The sequence below is a fragment of the Mixophyes fleayi genome, chromosome 11 (genome assembly GCF_038048845.1).
Source record: "Mixophyes fleayi isolate aMixFle1 chromosome 11, aMixFle1.hap1, whole genome shotgun sequence".
NCBI lineage: Eukaryota > Metazoa > Chordata > Amphibia > Anura > Limnodynastidae > Mixophyes > Mixophyes fleayi.
Window position 1 is genome coordinate 7,619,687 of NC_134412.1, and position 21,151 is coordinate 7,640,837.

Sequence of the window (21,151 nt, forward strand, 5' to 3'; positions counted from 1 at the left end):
TCAAATATAGTAACATAGTTGATGAGGTTGAAAAAAGACACCAGTCCATCAAAGTTCAACCTATTTTGGATCTCTTGCGATCCTGCACTTATATTTGAAATTGATCCAGATTAAGCAACCGCCAATCTGTTTCAATTGTGAAAATCCCCCCAGACCCAATATTGCAGTCCTATTTTTACCTTATATCCACTACTATCCTTCATTTTAATTAATGGTCGGATCCCTGGATACACTTTTCCACTAAAGATTTGTCTAACCCTTTCTTAAACATATCTATTGAATCTGCCATCACAGTCTTCCCTGGAAATGAATTCCATATCTTGACTGCCCTTACTGTAAAGAACCCCTTCCTTTGCTGATTGTGAAATTTCCTCTCCTCTAACCTTAGGGGGTGACCGCATGTTCTGTGTATAGTCCTTGGGGTAAAAAGTTCCCATAAAAGTTCTCTCTATTGACCCTTAACGTATTTGTACATTCATATCTCCCATTAGACACCTCTTTTCTAAAGTAAACATGTCTAAACTGGCTAACCTTTCCTCATAACTTAATGACTCCATACCCTTTATCAATTTTGTTGCCCTTCTCTGAACCCTTTCTAGTTCCAGATTATCTTTTATATAGAGTGGTGCCCAGAACTGTACTGAATATTCAAGATGAGGTCTTACCAACGATTTATACAGTGGCAAAATTACACTGTCTTCCCTTGCATCTATGCCCCTTTTTATGCATGCTAATACTTTGTTTGCCCTTGCAGCTGCTGCTTGGCATTGAGCACTATTGCTAAGTCTACTGTCTACGTACACTCCCAAATCCTTTTCCATTATAGATTCTCCTAAATTAATCTCCATTTAATTTATAGATTGCGTTCTTGCTTTTGATCCCTAAATCCATAACCTTACATTTATCTGTGTTAAACTGGAGGATTGGGCGGCCAAATGGAATTATGAGGTTTATTTAAGTCCCTCTGTAGAGAAGATATTATTATAATAATAATCGTGCATAAATTGCTGTTTGGTTGCTTAATCATTCCCTCTGTAGAGAAATGATTGCTTAATAACAATATTGTCTGGTTCACATGCTACTGATTTACTTTGTTAGCGTAAACGTTACTAATTTTAGTATGAATGAGTTTCCCATCCCACAGAAAGAGGTCATTGTTTATTGGATAATTAATTCACTTTTACATCAGGGTGGGTGATTGTGACATATGTTATTACCTTTGTTTAGAAAGACGTGAAAACTCTCTGAAGCCCCCTGCTGGTAGATCAGCAGAAACGCAAGCTTAGTGTGTGTGTGGATCATCTGTAAAGCCAATCCTTTATTTTCCAAGCTCATTATCATTTGTTTATAATTACAAACTTTTATCATTTAGTAACCGGCACTCACTATCATTTTAGAATGAGAGTAATATGCAAGAGCAGGAAGCCGGGATGTTGCATGCTTTACAGAGATCTATAAACCCAGTCTAATGGTTTTGTGCAGTTGTATAATTTCTCCCAAACTTACCAATAAACCCTTAGACATTATACCACTGCATATGTTTACTTTTTTAAATGAAGTTCCATTTGTTTTGTTTTAGAATCAGTTAGTTAAATTTTTTTTTAAAAAATAAATGATTTACAAATTGCTTTTTTTAAGAGTTCTCATAATTTTGTTACAATATACACAATTTGTTACACATTTATATTACAGCTACAGATTTATATGTGATCCCCATGTACAGGGAATTCTCTCAGTTCAAAGACACCAACTGAACTCACTTTGTGAGATCACTTCAAAACACACCACGGAGTCTTACTCAAGTCACATTCCAGCAGTACATTCAGCATAGTACATGGGACATCACCAATGGTCAATTGAGAACGAGACTCCACACGATACTGGACACTGTGCAGCCCCCCCTCACGATCCACTTTGAACTGCTCCTGCTTCTGAGAGGCAATCCTCTTCTGGTCTCGCTTTCGCCGCGCAGGGTCATGAATATGGCGAAAGGTTTGATATCCTGTGGTGATTCCAGTTGGTCGGAAAAGCTGCAACTCAGCTCCTTCAATCCTACGGTAAAATTCATCATCTTCACGACCCCATCCCCAAAACCGATTTGACATTCCATTGCACAAGTCATAATGCTGTTTGGTGAGCAGTAGAATTCCCCCAACATAAGTCTTGTAGTGATACAAGGGGTGCAAGTCTGGGGAGGCCACGTGGAAAGGACCCTTTCCTGGGTATCCATAGTCTAGATCCGGGTTAAGAGGTAGCAAGTCAACATCATGCATAGCAATATAGTCTGTTTTGTTCCCACTCTCCAAGTAGCCCACGTTTATCAGAGAAGCTCTGTTGAACCTGAAGTGATCCACTTGGTTTATGACAAATATATGGTGGCGGATTTTTTTCTCATTCAGGAACTGGTGCATGTGGGGGACAAAGTGTTGGAGTTCTTCAAATCGTTCCCTGAAAGGTACCAGCAAAGCGAGGCGGTGAGGACCCCATGAGGGATCATCAGTCCTAGTCTTAGGAACAGTGGGAGATGGCATCTTTGGAGACATTTCTTCTTGCTTCTTGACATCCACTGTACAGCTGAGTTGCAACCAAACCATAGATAGCAAACCAAGCAGCAGACAGGTCAGGAACAGACGGAAAATCCTGTGTTTCCTAGGCCGTATCCCAAGAAAAAGGCCTGACCTACTGAGATGAAGCGCTGGTTTCTTCTGTGCCAAATACATCTCTGCTTGTTCACAGTTTAGTAGTACCAGAATTTTGTGCTATTGAAAAAATCAAGTCTTCACCAGGCATTTGATTAAGCACAGAACTCCCCTGGATTATATAGGGTTAGGGACAAAGTAGGAGGAGACAAATGATTGACGTATATTTGAAATATTGTCTAGTCCCATTGTCCTATGACAGAGTTTCCCACCCCACAGCCAGCAAACAAGACATGACCTGTTTCTAACTAAATTCATGTGATGACTGGATAATTGTGACCATTGTTATTTCAATTGTTTCATGAGAGCCTGGCAATTCTTAACCCCCCCCCTGCTGGTAGCTCCTTCCATTGTTAAAATTTCAAAGCTCATTATCATTTCTAAATAAACCTTTTATCAGTAAGTAACCTTGACTTGCCCTGACCCACTTATCATGAGAAGAGACAAATCAAACCCATGAAAACACCCATCTCAATTGGAATAAACAGTACATTTCATGTGTACACAGAAGGTTGGGGTATTCCATTTATCTCTAGGCAGAAATATTTCAAATGGATGTTTAAATAGATAAACTGCACTGAAACGTTAGGACTAATTATATTTACTAAATGACCAATGTGAGATTCAAAATAAAGTAAAGAGGGTCAAAAGAAAACTGCAGAATTGATATATGGATTCACTTGAATACAGAGAGTTTTAATACATTACATCCTAAAAAATCACAGTTGTGTCTACATTTTCAATTGTAGTGAGAATATTGAAGTGGCTGTAATACTGTGCAATAATAATTTATCTCTCCAATGATAAAACTATATTTTACTTGCAAATTAATACATATTCACCAAACATGATATATACACACATACAAAATTACAGCAATTGTATTCTTAATATTCACCACAAGAGGGCATCAAATTATAAATAATTAAAAATACAAGGAGGTTATTAAACCTCACTCTTACATACAAGGCCCTCGCCAACTCCACTGCACCCTACATCTCCACCCTCCTCTCTATTCATGCTCCATCCCGCCCTCTCCGATCTGCCAATGACCGTCGCCTCTCTTCCCCCCTGATCACCTCCTCCCATACGTGTATCCAAGACTTCGCCCGCGCTGCCCCCCTCCACTGGAACAAGCTCCCTCCCTCTATCAGAACTTCCCCTAATCTGTCCAGTTTCAAACTGGCTCTAAAAACCCACCTTTTTTCTTAAAGCCTTCCAGTCTCCCACTTAATTTCCCACCTTTTCTTCTACCTCTTCCCCTTCATTCCCCTTCCCTTATCCTTATCTCTCCCTCTCTCCCCTGTGTCTCTCTGTCTGTCTACCCCACCCCTTAGATTGTACGCTCCTCTGAGCAGGGTCATCTCTCCTCCTGTCCTCACCACTCTTAACTCGGCTCTCCAGCTACCTAGCCCTCCTCCTCGAGGACCCTCTCCCCCCCCCCCCGTCCCCTCTCGCTCCTTCCTCTCCCCTCTGGGGGTTTCCCTGTCATCCGGGCCCTCCCTCTCGGGCTCAGCCGTATGCAGGACCTTCCCCTCTCCCCTCCCCCACCCCTCTAGCTGTGCTTTGAGCTCACTGAGTTACTGTGCTTATTGTTTACTGTACTGTGCTGTCTCACCTTGTATTGTAACTTTGTTTGTCCCTGTACGGCGCTACGGACGCCTAGTGGTGCCCTATAAATAAAAAATTAATAATAATAAAATTAATAATAAACACCCTTCCATGCAAAGGCAGCTCATTAATTCCACAAACATATACAATAGTTGTATTCCTGTATAAATTACTAAATACACTTCATTTAAATTCACATTCCTCACATTAGACAGCATCACTATCCATGATGTCAGTTTTGATTATGATACAATAACCTTAAAATTGTTTGCAAAGGGCTGTCAGCTAGGAAGGTTTAGTTAAAGAAGATTTGAGTTAATATGAAGAAACTCACATTCACATAATTGAACATGGAACAGACAGTACTCAATCACAACCAATCATTATTATCACTATACCCATTGTAGAGTATATTGTTTTATTCAATCTGTAGGATTATTGCTCATAAGAAGTGTAAATCACCTAATCATACTAAGTTTGTTTTCTTAGGACCAAGCATGACAAAAAAAACATTGTCAACGAATCTAAACAAAAGGAAGTTTAACGATTCAGAAGTGAAACAAGGGAGGGACCAAAAAAAAAACCAGGGAACACTCGCCACCGCTAACACCCCGGTCCAACCAATAGGTGTCTTTAAGCTAAGCGACAATCCTCTGACCGATATAGTGATGAGATTGTTAAACAAGGGGATGAAATATGCTCTGAATTTTTTTTGGATATGTTTATAGACGTACACAAATTAGTTCATAAATTGTCACTTAAGAAATATTACTCCAAATCCCCATTAGAGGGAACAATAAGACAAGGGACGCTTACCAACAATACTTAGCTATCAATGAGACTCGGATAAATTCAAACATGCTGGTCTCATACCACAATCCACTTTCTACCCTAAACATATGAAAGGCCTCTTAATAGACAAGTTTCAACACTTGGTGCTGAAAGATCTAGATACAATTGGAGAAAACACTAGTAAAAAACAAAAATATATTAAAAACAATAAACAAAACAGAACTGGAAGCACTACCAAAGTTGACAGCTGGATCGCATACTAACCTGATTCCTCAAAGGCTGGAGTATTGTGATTTTTTTTTGTGAATAAACTTTTTATATTGAATTTTGCAAGAGTAAGTACAGCATAAATGGATACAGATTGGTCAGTTGAGCCAGGCATACATGTGCTAAAAAATTACACTTAAGGAAGTATAAGTTAGCAAATGGACACATATATAAGGCATCGAGAGGAGCAAATGTAGTTTTACATAAACAATATTGTAAATGGAGAAAGTGATAGGAAGAGGAGAGGGGAAAAGAAGGGAAGAGGGGATAGGAAGTCACTGTTCACTATGATGTGCATAGGTGGGAGTGAGCAGTACAAACTTAGTGCTAACTGTATAAGCAGTGGTGGATCCAGGGAGGTGGCGATCCTGCGGCTGCACACTATGTGCAGATTCGTTCGGCAGAGACAGGTAGGGAGAGTGTGCTGCCCGGCTGCTCTGATTGTGTTTTAAACACAATCAGTATAAGTTAACAATGAGTATTTGGCATATCTTTGAGATGGTATGTTTGGGTTCGGTGGAGACGCAGCACAACTCCTCAAAGCTGGTCAGACCCCTACTCGCGCCCTCCATAACATCTCTTGATTGTAAATAGTTTCTAATTTGCAGGTATGACCAAAACTCTGAAGCAGATAGGCCTAGTCTGTCCTGTAAGAGAGAGAAGGCATCTACTCGTCCATTAACCACCAGCTGGCCACTCTGAAGCATCTTGTCTGTGTACCAAGTTCCAAAAGCTCCTGGTGTGAGTCCGGGTGTAAAGTCAGGATTGGCAGTCAAGGGAGAAAGAGGCGATAGTGGGAATGATATAAATTTTAAAGTTCGGAGTCTGGCCCAGCATTGAAGAGTGGACCCAATTGTGGGATGTGAAGTGTGTGCGAGTTTGGGCAACCAGGGAAATATAGTTGTGGAGAACCCCATTGCATGTTCTTCAATATGAATCCACTGCTTAAAGGGTGCCGTTCTAGTCCACTCCATCACCCTGTTTAGAAGTACCACCTGATAATATTTAGCAAAGTGAGGGAGCTGAAAGCCCCCCTGAGTATACCGCCTATATAATATGTCGTGGCAAAACCTAAATGGCCTACCAGCCCAAACAAATTTGCGTACCACTCTTTGTAGCTCTAAGAAGAATCTGGGAGGAATATGTATCGGGAGGGTTTGGAGAAGGTATAAGATCTTTGGAAGAATATTCATTTTGATAATATTTATCCTCCCTAGCCATGAGAAGCCCCTAAAATGGCAGCGGCCAAAGTCTGCTCGAAATTTGGGGATCAATGGGAAAAAAATTATTTTGTGTAAGATGGAGAGGTCTCCCGATAGCAGTACTCCCAGGTATTTAATTTGAGAGGGATGCCAGGTGAAGGGGAATGAGCATTTAAGATCTTCCCCAATGAGCGGTGGGATGGAGAGGTTCAGAGCTATAGATTTTGTATAGTTGAATTTAAAATGTTTAGGACACTGTCCAATTTTAAAATCAAGCATTAAATTGGGTAGTGAGATTAAGGGATTGGTTATTGTCGCTAATAGGTCATCTGCGAAGAGAGTCAATTTGTGCTCTGTCATCCCCACCCTCGCCCCAGAAATATCTGATTTTTATTTTATATATGGAGGCACTTGACCGGTCGATTTGAAAAAATCCAGATATAATAATCAACGGGGCAACGGGCATCCCTGACTGAGCCATTTTCCATTTACAATGGCACATGAGAGAGAGCCATTAATCTTAATACTCACAGTTGGTTTCTTATAGAGGGAAAGGATTCTATGAAGACAAATCGGATCCAGTCCCATGTGCTTCAGCACGCCTTGTAGGAATTTCCAGTCCACTCTGTCAAAGGCCTTGTCAGCGTCAGTGGATAGCAATAGGGTAGGAGAATTACCTCCTTTTATGTGGTGCATCAAGTCAATAATCTTGGTGGTGTTGTCTCGTGCCTCACGGCCCAGGACAAAACCTACTTGGTCACTACGTATTAGCAAACCGCCTGAAAACCCTCCTACCGGACCTGTCATTTTCGCAAAAATGTTTAGATCTACGTTTAATAGGGATATCGGACGATAACTGGAGCACAGGAAGGGGTCTTTTTCATCTTTAGGGATATTTGTAATGTGTTCTGATAAGTCAGGCTTTTCCCGACAGTTCCTCGAAGCAATCTTATTCAGAGCCCGTAGAAGGAGGGGATTTAACATCTGGCCGAACATCTTGTAGTAGCCAATAGTGAATCCATCTGGCCCTGGACTTGTACCAGTTGGTGTAAAAGCAATGGCTTCTTTTAGTTCCTGTATAGTGAAAGGTCAGTCTAGCATCTCCCTATCCGATTCTGAAAGCATAGGGAAATTGCATCTCTTGAAAGAAGCTCTAATTTATTCCCACCTTGGATCTGAATCAATCACAGGAGCAGAACTCGCTATATAATATAGAGTAGTAGGCATGGAACGCTGATGCTATATCCTCAGTCAAGTGGTTCTCCCTCCCTTTTGTATCTTTTATTGACTGGATAAAAGAGGCCGCACGTTGGCATCTTAATGCCTGAGGTAACATTTTGCCAGATTTGTTGCAGATATAAATACATTAAATGGATCATCTGTCGTGCCAATTTCGTTCTGTCATCTAGTAATTTATTAAGAGCAGTCCTAGCGTCCGTCAATTCTCGTAACGTTCCCCTGGGCAGAGAGGATTTATGGGTAATTTCCAAATCTCTAATTTTAATTAGGAGTTTATCTTTTAGAACATTTTTTTTTTTTTTTTTGACCTTCGATCGTAATTGGATGATATTTCCTCGTAAGACACATTTATGAGCCTCCCAGATGGTAACTTTATATCACTATAACAATTCCGCTGAAATGTCTAATTTTTTATAGCGAACCTATTTGGTCTCTGCAGTAGGTGTCATACATAAGGGACTCCTTAAGTCTCCACATCCATTGTTTGGGTGTATTAAATTGCCCCCCACCACCCAAAAACAAAATAGTCCTTTTAATTTATTGGTGGTGCTGTTTTAATAGCAAACACATTTAATATATAAACCTATTTCCCTCCGTCCAATGTCAGGGTTGGTTGGAGGGAAATAGATCTATTTAGCAAATGTGAATATTATTATTTTAATGTTGGGGCTGGAGGGAGGCCTAATTATAAAATGTGGGTGCTATTGATTTAACACTGAGACTGGTTGGCGTTTTCTAAATTTTATGTGCCCATTTTTTTCCAAATAGGGTTTCCAATATTCCAGGAACCAGACAACCAGCAAATGAGCTAAAGTAACCAGCAGCCACAATTGGTACAATGACAAGAACAGGAAGATGAGAGCAGGACAGTCTGCCAACTGTCCTGAATCTGGTGGAACAGTCCCGAATTTGGGTGACTGTTTCTCTTAGGACTGTTTGGAGGTAGGTACCGCTTCACCGTGTACTGCTCTTGAAGGCAGAACTGTGTGCACCTAACAGTAGTGCACACAGTATTGCCTGTGTATTTGTCTAAAATGATAACTGTGCTACATCATAGGAGGTTACCCTGTCTAAAGTGCCCAGGCACCCCAGAGCCTTAATCCGTCTGGGCATAAAAATATATATATGGATTAAGCAACACTAAAATAGCCTCTTTTTATATAGATAATTATATATTGTACAAAACCCACCCTTTAAGGATGGTCCGCTACTTATGGGCCAGTGCTGTGTGCCCCCCCCCCCCCCGGCTAAAGTCTGCCAGCCCTCCCCTGCTCTCGTTCAAACCATGCGGTATTAAGGAACCCAAGAGAAATATCCATTTACTCTCTCATTTTAAAAGTTCTTTAGTGATATTGCCACCTCTTATCTCCATCTTAATTGTTTCTTTTTCAAAGGCCATCAAGAAGTGTTTAGGGTCACCATCGTTTTTTTGCAGAAAATAGAGTGCCATTGATGTTAATAGTTTAAATTTGAGTATATCCTGTTGGGATATCCTAATTGTCACTGCATGTTCCAGAATTCGCTGTTAAGCACTCTACTAGTCATTCCCACGTATGGACATCTAAGTCCATAAATTGCTCCTTTAGAGTTGCATGTTATTCACCAATTCATAAATTGTGTCTGTCCATATTTGTCTACCAAATCTGTGATTTTCACCAAAAATGTACAGGCTTTACAAGAGCCACATTTATGTGACCCTTGAACAGGGAATGTTCTCCTCTTGGTGGCAAAGTGACTCCTAAATTTGCTGAGCATCTTCAACTAAAGTTAAGAGACCAGTTAGTTAACTCGGTTATCTATGACTTTAGCCAACCCTCATCGGATAAAAGTATAGGCCAATTCTGTTGAATAATGGACTTAATCTCTTTCCATTCTTGACCAAAGTCAACCATCTAAGTCCATAAATTGTTCCTTTAGTGTTACAAGTTTATGAATTGGTGAATAACATGTGTCTGTCCATATCTGTCTACCAAATCTGTGGTTTCCACCATAAATGTACAGGCTTTACAAGAGCCACACTTATGTGACCCTTGAACTGAGAATGTGATGTGCCAATCCTTCATCAAATAAAAGTATAGGCCAATTCTGTTGAACAATGGACTTAATCTCTTTCCATTCTTGACCAAAGTCAGCCACAAAACTGATCTTATCCTTCGTTTGTGTTTTGGTAGAATATATGAGTTCATCTCGATTTTTCAAATTCGCAAAGTAAGAAGCCTTTTTGATAGATCTCCTGCTATATCCCTGTCGAAGTCTCATCTTTAGTTTGTCTGCTTTCATGCAATAGTCAGATGGGTCTGAGAAATTCCCCTTTTGGGGTATATTAATAATAGCCGGTGGGAAGTGGGAGATATTGCAATGCAATATGCTGTTGGTTGCTGTTTACTTTCTATATAAATCAGTGACCAATTGCCCTTCCTGTGTTTTTTTTTTTTTTTTATATTAATGTCTAGTAATATCTTTATTCTTTTCATATGTTAATTTTAAATGGTTGTTATTGCTGTTCAAAATTTGGATAAAGTCTCTAAAAGAAGCCTGATCCCCTCTGGTAAGATTATTGTTCTTAAACTTCCATTTTTTCAGCTTCAATTTGTCCAAATCTTTCGATTATCGTACTTTCGAAGACTTTTTTTTTTTAGGGGACCACATATGTCCTCAAATCAAATTTTTCTTTCCTGGTGATTGAGGAGACATCATTTTGTTCCATCGTTTGGGATACATCCATTTCTTCCGTTGTTTGGAAATATTAGAAAATAATGGAAAAACAATGTCTGTGCATCTTCCTCACCCAAAGCTGGAGTTTCCTTATTTGTTAAAAATGTTTTGCCCTGTATTATTGTAAGACTACTGTTATCCTCAAAAAAAAAAAAAAATTAATCTCAACTTTCTAATAAAGAGATCTAAATCTTTCTCCCAGGTAAATCGGTTAAAAACTTGCAGAAGGGGAAAAGGACAAGCCCCTACTTAAATAATTTGTCTGAAAAGACAAATATCGGATGTTCATGTTAATTTGTTATCTGCAGTGTTTGACTGTGATTCATCTGCCTCTCTGTTCTCTTCTGTTGATCTGAAGATCTTTCCATGTTCTTGAGTTCCTGTCTCATAAGTTTCTTTTTCCCTCTCCTGGTAGGTTTGAGCCCATACCATCCTCTCCTAGGGGGCCTTAGATTCTCCCCTAAAAATTCCTCTTGCTTCTAAAATGTGCTCTCCCATTGTTGGGCAGAGTCCCACTGTTATGCCTTCAGCAGTTATGTATTTACATATGTATGTATTCTGTGTAAACTCTACCTAGTGGACAGCCTGGTATTAACTTAAATTGAACTCTCAGAGCCTCTGTAGTTTAGTTTACAATGCACCATGGGTAACCACAGGTCTCCGTTTTAGATATTATACTGCACCTCTTGCTTCTTAGCATGTATCTCTCCTCTTAGCACAGCATCAATGGTAAGATTGCTCCCTAGTTATGCACTTTTGCCATGTGTTTTCATGTTTACATTACAATACATTTGTTCATGTTGTAAATGTATTCCTCATTTTTGTATTACAGTTTTACCACTTGAATTATAACATTCTTAACTACTTGAATAAACAACATTGAAGTAGGAGTGGTTATGCTGTCTGTCTGATTATATTCAGGCTAAAGAGAAGATTACAGTGAAGACAGAACAGTAAAACATTGGCTGTCGGTATGTGGGACACATATATTCTGATTAACAGACCTGCTACACTGCCAAATCAGTTATCTGTATATGACAACTCAGCAGTTTCTACACAGTCTGCAACAAAGTGGCCACTCAGCAATAGGAGTACAGCCATTTGACTTCACAGAAAACCTACAAATTGTCAGTGCAGCCATCCTGATTCTGCAATAAAGCAGTCCCTGCATAGTCAAGCACCTCCTTAAAGGAACCAACACCCTGACTTCTCAGAAACTAGCACTCTGTAAACACCTACCTCTCAACATCATGTCACAGAAAACAACATCTTCATACAAAGCACGGTCTCAAACCTGTGGTTCCTCAAAATCTTCATCTGTCACCAACGCAGCCATCATTGCCCGCGCAAAAGCTGTAGCCGCGAAAGTACGCTCCAACTTTGCAGAGCAAGAAATGCAATTGAAAATAGAGAAATCACGTCAGGAGGCAGAAATGACAGTACAGAAATTATGCTTAGAAGCAATTATGGAAAAGCTTGCTGCAGAAAAGGAAGTCGCAGCTGCCATTGCTGAAGCAGACTTCTTGGAGACTGCAGATCGCCCTGATATAAAAGGCACCATCAATGTAATTGACTCAGAGCTCGGATCCCAAGATCTACTGCAACGCTCATCAGAATATGTCCATCAAGTCTCCAAAATGAGTAGTAACCCCCCAGAAGCACAAGGTATGCAAACAGACTTTATCAGTGAAAAAAGTCTAACGCTGTGCAGTGCAACCACATGTGAACAACAAACCGCAAATTTACAAGCAAGAGAATTCTACACAAGGTGAAACCATGAGGGACATTCCTCCCCCATGCCAAGAGTTTGAGTCTGTAAACTACAACAAAGGCAGCGCCTCCTGCACACAAAAGTGGTATGACACAAGCCGACTGGAAACAGACAATCCTAGCAGGTATGACCACACACCACTTGCTCACTATGTTCATACACCGACATCACATCCTAGAGCCAACCAGGACACACTAGACTTTGCCAAGTTCCTTGCACGACGAGAGCTAGTAACACAAGGACTTTGAAAGTTTAATGATCGTCCTGAGAGCTTCAGAGCTTGGCGATCCTCCTTCCTAAATGCAATCAGAGGCTTATGCCTTTCATATACTGAGTAGATAGACCTCTTAATTAAATGGCTTGGAAATGAGTCTGTTGCACATGCTAAAAGGATCAGAGCAATTAATATAAACTAACCAGAATCTGGCCTTAAAATGATTTAGGATAGGCTTGATGAATGTTATGGCTCACCAGAAGCAATAGAAGGTGCACTATTCAAAAGAATTGATGATTTCCCTAGATTACTTAACAAGGGCTACCAGAGACTTAGATAACTGAGTGACTTATTAATGGAGCTTCAAGTAGCCAAGTCTGAAGGAGACTTATCGGGACTTGCCTACCTTGACACAGCCAGAGGCATTAACCCCATAGTTAAAAAGCTACCTGACAATCTGCAGGAACAGTGGGTCACCCATGGCTCCAAATACAAACAGCAGAACAATGTGCCATTTCCCCCATTCTCTGTTTTCGTGGACTTTGTACACCAGCTAGCTATGGTCAGGAACGATCCTAGTTTTGCCTTTACCCTATCAGGTGCTACCCCAATACTACCTAGCCCACGCAAAACATCAGTTGCAGTTCACAAGACAAATGTGTATCCTCCAGATTCCTTCCACAGGTCTTCCAGATATATCAGTCAAGAGGCTAAAGTCAAGGATCCTGTGTCCTCTTCATCAGAGACCACATCCTCTCCTGAAATGCAGAACCTTCAGAGAGAAGTCCCTGGAGAACCGCAAAGCCTTCCTTCGAGAAAACAACATCTGGTACAAGTGCTGCTCTTCAACATCCCACTTTGCCAAGGACTGTAAGGTCAGTGTCAACTGCACAGAGTGCAACAGCACAGATCAAAACACAGCTCTACACCCTGGGCCTCCCCCATGGACTTTTATTACACAGTCACAGTGATACCAAGCATGGTGGGGAGCACAGTGGAGAGAAATGGAACCCTACTACAGTCACACCAGAGATCACTACACAATGTACTGAAGTCTGTAAAGAAGCCATAAGCGGCAGATATTGTTCCAAAATCTGTTTAGTAAGAGTCTACCCAAAAGGCCAGCCAGACAAAGCTGTCAAACTCTATGCAATCCTAGAAGATTTCAAAGTAACAAGTCTCTAGCCAGATCAACCGTCTTTGAAATCTTTAGTATTAAAGGCCCCAACACTCCTTACTCCTTAAAGACTTGCGCAGGCAGTTTTGAGACAACAGGGAGGAGAGCTACTGGCTATCAAGTCGAGTTCATGGACAGAAAGACTTGTCTTCCCTTACCAACTATCACTGAGTGCAACCAGATCCCAGATAACAGGTCTGAAATTCCTACACCAGATGCAGCTATTCATCATGCACACTTGAAACATATAGCACACCTATTACCAGAACTGGACCCTCAAGCCCAGATAATTCTACTCATAGGAAGAGATATCTTAGGGGTCCACAAAGTCAGAAGCCAGATCAACGGTCCATACAATGCACCTTATGCTCAATGACTAGATCTAGGATGGGTCATAATAGGAGATGTATGTTTGGGAAATGTACACAGACCATTTTCTGTTAACAGCATGCTTTCCCATACCTTGGAAAATTGACGTCTTTCTATTTTTCGACCATGTCACAATCGCTTTCTCATAAAGGAATTGCCACACTGTCCTGTCATAGACTCCTTCAGTAACAATCACGTCTGTGACAACTACCAAGATAATCTAGGCTACACAGTCTTCCAAAGAACACAGAAGGATGATCAGGTAGCAATGTCCATCGAGGACAAACAATTCTTAGAAATAATGCAGAATGGACTAGTCAAAGATGATGAAAACAGCTTGGTTGAACCTCTACCCTTTAGAACCCACAGACCTCACCTACCTAACAGAGAACAAGTACTTAAATGCTTCTCTTCACTTAAACGTAACTTTCACAGGAAACCAGAGATGAAAGATCACTTCTCTTTCATGGACAAAATATTTGAGAATGGCCATGCTGAGATAGCTCCCATCCTCAAAGATACAGAAGAATGCTGGTACCTACCTATGTTTGGAGTCTATCACCCCAAGAAACCAGGTCAGGTCAGAGTTGTGTTTGATTCCAGTGTCAAGTTTGAAGGCATCTCTTTAAATGATGTTCTGTGACAGGACCAGATCTTGACAACAAACTTCTCGGAGTACTTATGCGCTTCCGAAAGGACGCTATCGCCTTCACTGCTGATATTCAACAAATGTTCCATTGTTTCCACGTAGGAGAAAAAGACAGGATGTTCTTAAGATACCTTTGGTTCAGAGACAATGACCCTTCTAAAGACATTGCAGAGTACCGCATGAGGGTACACATCTTTGGTAACAACCCTTCTCCTGCAGTTGCCATCTATGGACTCAGACATTCAGCTCATGAGGGTGAGCAAGAGTATGGTTCAGATGTTAGACCGCTAGTAGAAAAGGACTTCTATGTGGATGATTGTTTAAAATCTTTACCAACAGATGAGACTGCAGTCAGCCTCCTCAAAAGCGCTCAGGAAATGCTTCTCTGCTCAAACCTCAGGCTTCACAAAATAGCTTCTAACAGCAGAGGAATGATGGAAGCTTTTCCTTCTCAAGACCATACTAGTGATTTAAAGGATTTAGATTTAATGACTGATTCTCCACCAGCTCAACGTAGCCTTGGGCTGTTATGGGACTTAAAATCTGATTCCTTCACCTTCCAAGTGAACAATGAAGAAAAGCCCTTCACTCGCAGAGGTGTCTTGTCTTCTATAAACAGCTTGTATGACCCCTTAGGATTTGCAGCTCCTGTCACTATCCAAGGTAAAACCCTGCTCAGTGACCTAACCTGTGAGTCATCTGACTGGGAGGCCCCACTGCCTACACAGAAAAAGGATCAGTGGGAAGAGTGGAAGAACTCTCTATCTGCCTTAACTAACCTTTATATTTCACGTCCATATGCTCCTGTGCCTTCTACAGAGGTACAGAACCAGAGACTGTGTGTATTCTCTGATGCTTCAGTTAAAGCAATAGCAGCTGTTACATATCTTAAAACTGTGGACATAAAAGGACAATGTCATATCGTGTTTGGTTGTGGTGCTAACTTTGCTTTGCCCATAACAGAGTACATCGTACCCAGACTGGAACTTTGTGCTGCAGTACTAGCTGTTGAGTTAGCTGAACTCATGGCATCTGGGGTAGGTTAGGGGGAGGGAGGGAGGGGGGGGTAGGTTAGGGGGAGGGAGGGAGGGGGGGGTAGGTTAGGGGGAGGGAGGGAGGGGGGGGTAGGTTAGGGGGAGGGAGGGAGGGGGGGGTAGGTTAGGGGGAGGGAGGGAGGGGGGGTAGGTTAGGGGGAGGGGAGGGAGGGAGGGGGGGTAGGTTAGGGGGAGGGAGGGAGGGGGGGTAGGTTAGGGGGAGGGAGGGGAGGGGAGGGAGGGGGGGGGGTAGGTTAGGGGGAGGGAGGGGGAGGGAGGGAGGGGGGGTAGGTTAGGGGGAGGGAGGGGGAGGGAGGGAGGGGGGGTAGGTTAGGGGGAGGGGGGGAGGGAGGGAGGGGGGGTAGGTTAGGAGGGGGGGTAGGTTAGGGGGAGGGAGGGGGGGTAGGTTAGGGGGAGGGGTAGGTTAGGGGAGGGAGGGAGGGAGGGGGGGTAGGTTAGGGGGAGGGAGGGAGGGAGGGGGGGTAGGTTAGGGGGAGGGAGGGAGGGAGGGAGGGGGGGTAGGTTAGGGGGAGGGAGGGAGGGGGGGGTAGGTTAGGGGGAGGGAGGGGGGGGTAGGTTAGGGGGAGGGAGGGAGGGGGGGGTAGGTTAGGGGGAGGGAGGGAGGGGGGGGTAGGTTAGGGGGAGGGAGGGGGGGGTAGGTTAGGGGGAGGGGGGGGGTAGGTTAGGGGGAGGGAGGGAGGGAGGGGGGGGGTAGGTTAGGGGGAGGGAGGGAGGGGGAGGTAGGTTAGGGGAGGGAGGGTAGGTTAGGGGGAGGGAGGGAGGGATGGAGGGAGGGAGGTAGGTTAGGGGGAGAGGGAGGGAGGGGGGTAGGTTAGGGGGAGGGAGGTGGGTAGGTTAGGGGGAGGGAGGGAGAGAGGGAGGGAGGGAGGGGGGGTAGGTTAGGGGGAGGGAGAGAGGGAGGGAGGGGGGGTAGGTTAGGGGGAGGGAGGGAGGGTAGGTTTGGGGGAGGGAGGGAAGGAGGGGGGTAGGTTAGGAGGAGGGAGGGAGGGGGGTAGGTTAGAGGGAGGGGGGTAGGTTAGAGGGAGGGAGGGGGGTAGGTTAGAGGGAGGGAGATAGGTTAGGGGGAGGGAGGGAGGTAGGTTAGGGGGTAGTTTAGGGGGAGGGAGGGAGGGGGATAGGTTAGGGGGAGGGAGGAGGGTAGGTTAGGGGGAGGGAGGGGGGTAGTTTAGGGGAGGGAGGGAGGGGGGGTAGGTTAGGGGGAGGGAGGGAGGGGGGGTAGGTTAGGGGGAGGGAGGGAGGGAGGGAGGGGGGGTAGGTTAGGGGGAGGGAGGGAGGGGGGGTAGGTTAGGGGGAGGGAGGGGGGGTAGGTTAGGGGGAGGGAGGGAGGGGGGTAGGTTAGGGGGAGGGAGGGTAGGTTAGGGGGAGGGAGGGAGGGGGGGTAGGTTAGGGGGAGGGAGGGTAGGTTAGGGGGAGGGAGGCAGGGGGGTAGGTTAGGGGGAGGGAGGGTAGGTTTGGGGGAGGGAAGGATGGAGGGAGTGAGGTAGGTTAGGGGGAGAGGGAGGGAGGGAGGGAGGGAGGGGGGTAGGTTAGGGGGAGGGAGGGAGGGAGGGAGAGAGGGGGGTAGGTTAGAGGGAGGGAGAGAGGGAGGGAGGGGGGGTAGGTTAGGGGGAGGGAGAGAGGGAGGGAGGGGGGGTAGGTTAGGGGGAGGGAGGGGGGTAGGTTAGGGGGAGGGAGGGAGGGAGGGGGGTAGGGAGAGGGGTAGGTTAGGGGGGGTAGGTTGGGGGGAGGGGGGGAGGTTAGGGGGAGGGAGGGAGGGTAGGTTTGGGGGAGGGAGGGAGGGAAGGAGGGGGGTAGGTTAGGAGGAGGGAGGGAGGGGGGTAGGTTAGAGGGAGGGGGGTAGGTTAGAGGGAGGGGGGTAGGTTAGAGGGAGGGAGGGGGGTAGGTTAGAGGGAGGGAGGTAGGTTAGGGGGAGGGAGGGAGGTAGGTTAGGGGGTAGTTTAGGGGGAGGGAGGGAGGGGGATAGGTTAGGGGGAGGGAGGAGGGTAGGTTAGGGGGAGGGAGGGGGGTAGTTTAGGGGAGGGAGGGAGGGGGGGTAGGTTAGGGGGAGGGAGGGAGGGGGGGTAGGTTAGGGGGGGGGTAGGTTAGGGGGAGGGAGGGGGGGTAGGTTAGGGGGAGGGAGGGAGGGGGGAGGGAGGGGGGGGTAGGTTAGGGGGAGGGAGGGAGGGGGGGTAGGTTAGGGGGAGGGGGGGTAGGTTAGGGGGAGGGAGGCAGGGGGGTAGGTTAGGGGGAGGGAGGGTAGGTTTGGGGGAGGGAAGGATGGAGGGAGTGAGGTAGGTTAGGGGGAGAGGGAGGGAGGGAGGGAGGGAGGGAGGGGGGTAGGTTAGGGGGAGGGAGGGAGGGAGGGAGGGGGGTAGGTTAGGGGGAGGGAGGGAGGGAGGGAGGGGGGTAGGTTAGGGGGGTAGGTTAGGGGGAGGGAGAGAGGGAGGGAGGGGGGGTAGGTTAGGGGGAGGGAGGGGGGTAGGTTAGGGGGAGGGAGGGAGGGGGGTAGGGAGAGGGGTAGGTTAGGGGGGGTAGGTTAGGGGGAGGGGGGGAGGTTAGGGGGAGGGAGGGAGGGTAGGTTTGGGGGAGGGAGGGAGGGTAGGTTTGGGGGAGGGAGGGAAGGAGGGGGGTAGGTTAGGAGGAGGGAGGGAGGGGGGTAGGTTAGAGGGAGGGGGGTAGGTTAGAGGGAGGGAGGGGGGTAGGTTAGAGGGAGGGAGGTAGGTTAGGGGGAGGGAGGGAGGTAGGTTAGGGGGTAGTTTAGGGGGAGGGAGGGAGGGGGATAGGTTAGGGGGAGGGAGGAGGGTAGGTTAGGGGGAGGGAGGGGGTAGTTTAGGGGAGGGAGGGAGGGGGGGTAGGTTAGGGGGAGGGAGGGAGGGAGGGAGGGAGGGGGAGGGAGGGAGGGAGGGAGGGAGGGGGGGGTAGGTTAGGGGGAGGGAGGGAGGGAGGGGGGGTAGGTTAGGGGGAGGGAGGGGGGGTAGGTTAGGGGGAGGGAGGGAGGGGGGGTAGGTTAGGGGGAGGGAGGGAGGGGGGGTAGGTTAGGGGGAGGGAGGGAGGGGGTTATGTTAGGGGGGGTAGGTTAGGGGAGGGAGGGAGGGGGGTAGGTTAGGGGGAGGGAGGTAGGTTAGGGGGAGGGAGCAGGTAGGTTAGGGGGTAATTAGGAGAGGGGGAGGGAGGGAGGGGGCAGTAAGGAGAGGGGGGGAGTGAGGGAGGAAGGGGGGTAATTAGGAGAGGGGGAAGGGAGGGAGGTGGGGGGGTAGTTAGGATTGGGAGAGTGAGGGAGAGGGGGGTAGATGGGAGGGGAGGACAGGAGGGAGGCAGTTAGGAGGGAGGGATTGGGTAGTTAGGGTAGGGGGTAGGTTAGGAGGTGGGGGGTAGTTAGAAGAGGGAGGGAGGGGAGGTAGTTAGGATAGGGGGGAGGGAGGGATGGAGGGTTAGTTCGGAGGGGGTAGTTAGGATGGAGGGGGGCAGTTAGGAGGGAGGGAGGTGGTAGTTGGAGGGGGGGGGGTTGTTAGGGGAAGGGAAGGAAGGTAGGTAGGGGAAGGGAGGGGAGGGGAGCAGTTAGGGGAAGGGAAAGGAGGGGTGTGGAGGGGGGTAGTTAGGGGAAGGGAGGGGTGTGGAGGGGTGTAGTTAAGGGGAGGGAGGGGTGGGGAGGGGGGTAGTTAGGAGAGGGGGGAGGGATGGAGGGGAAGGGGTAGTTAGGAAATGGGGGAGGGATGGAGGGAGGGAGGGGGGTAGTTATGAGAGGTGGGAGTGAGGATAGGAGGGGGGTAGTTAGGAGAGGGGGGAGTGAGGGAGGGGGGTGGGGGGGGTAGTTAGGAGAGGGGGGAGTGAGGGAGGGTGGTGGGGGGGTAGTTAGGAGAGGGGGGAGAGAGAGAAAGAGGTGGGGGGGTAGTTAGGAGAGGGGGGGGGGAGGGAGTTAGGAAGGGGGGAGGGAGGGAGGGTAATTAGGGGGGAAGGAGTTAGGAAGGAAGGAAGGGCGGGAGTTAGGAAAGGGGAAAGGGAGGGAGATAGGGGGTTGGGAGAGTGTTAGAAGGGATGGAGGGGGTTAGAAGGGAGGGAGGGAGGGAGGGAGAGGCGAGGGCGAGGGCGAGGGTTGAAGGGGGAGGGAGAGAGTTAGGAGGGGGGGAAGGGGGAGAGTGAGACAGGCCGGGGAGGGGGGAGAGGGGGCAGAGAGACAGGCGGATGGGCAGCTTTGCGATCAGCACTATGTTAGAGGGCAGGTAGAACGGCCTCAGGGAGTTGTGTCCTGTGCATCACCTACACCGGAGCCCCTTAGTGCACCTTTCTTACACGATGCAAGAGCTGACTCTGCAGCAGTCCCAGATTTCTGTAGTAACCGGGGGCCGTGGCGCCTCCTCAGCATGGCACTCTGGATGGCTGCACCAACCTCGCTACAGCCTTGAGCAGTCGATCAGGAAATCTCCACTGCATTTACTTTTTTCTTTTGTGAACATAAATGAACTGTAACTCTAGTTTTGTAACAATTTTATTTGTACTTTGTGTTCAATTTAAGATTAAAGTCATTATTGCTACTAAAGTCTAAAAATCTGTTAAAATCCTCAGAATCACCATTGCAAATTAAAATACTATTATCTATGTATATTTTGTACAGTTGGATGTCCCAATTAAGAGAATAAATATATTTACAATAATAATCCTCTTAACTATCCTTAGGAAGGATTGCAAAGCTACAGGTGAAAATCGTTCCCATCGCTGTTCTGCAAATTTGTATGTAAACATTATCTAAAAATGTTATATACTTAAGGGTACGAATGAATAAAATTAACGCACAAATATGGAATACATATGTTAGTTTAGCATAATGTTGGAAGTTTTCTAATGTTTGTTGTGTTAAAAACAATTTTGAAAAGATAATTTTTGCATGCATTCAGATAAAAAACAATTAATTTGATAATTCAGCTGGACACGCCGGATTTCCTCTCACTATACACATCTCCTAAATTGAAGTCACATAGCAGCGTGGCATAGCTAGACATGAATGCTACGATCAGAAAATAGCTGGAGTCCAAAGTTTGAATCCCATTGATTAAGGAATTGTGTGTCAGGGACATCAAAAGTAAGCAGTAATCCTAGTCTGGGCACAAAATAAATTGTTCCTGATGAAACATGGTTTTGCAAAAAGAAAAAAAAAAAAAAAAAAAAAAGACATAAATAAAGGAATAACAAACATTGGCCACCTACAGGAACAGCAAGTCTCCAGCCACAAACCACCATATGCAACAGGTTACAGATGATTGGTAACTGTACTTTCCAGATAAATAATAAATCAAACAGCTGTTTGAGCTTATACCAAGAGCTTTATGGAAAAAAATAAAATAAAAAGGATCATGTTTTATTTCAGGGAAAATAAATAATGAACCATTTATTTACAACATAATAGAGTCCCAGACA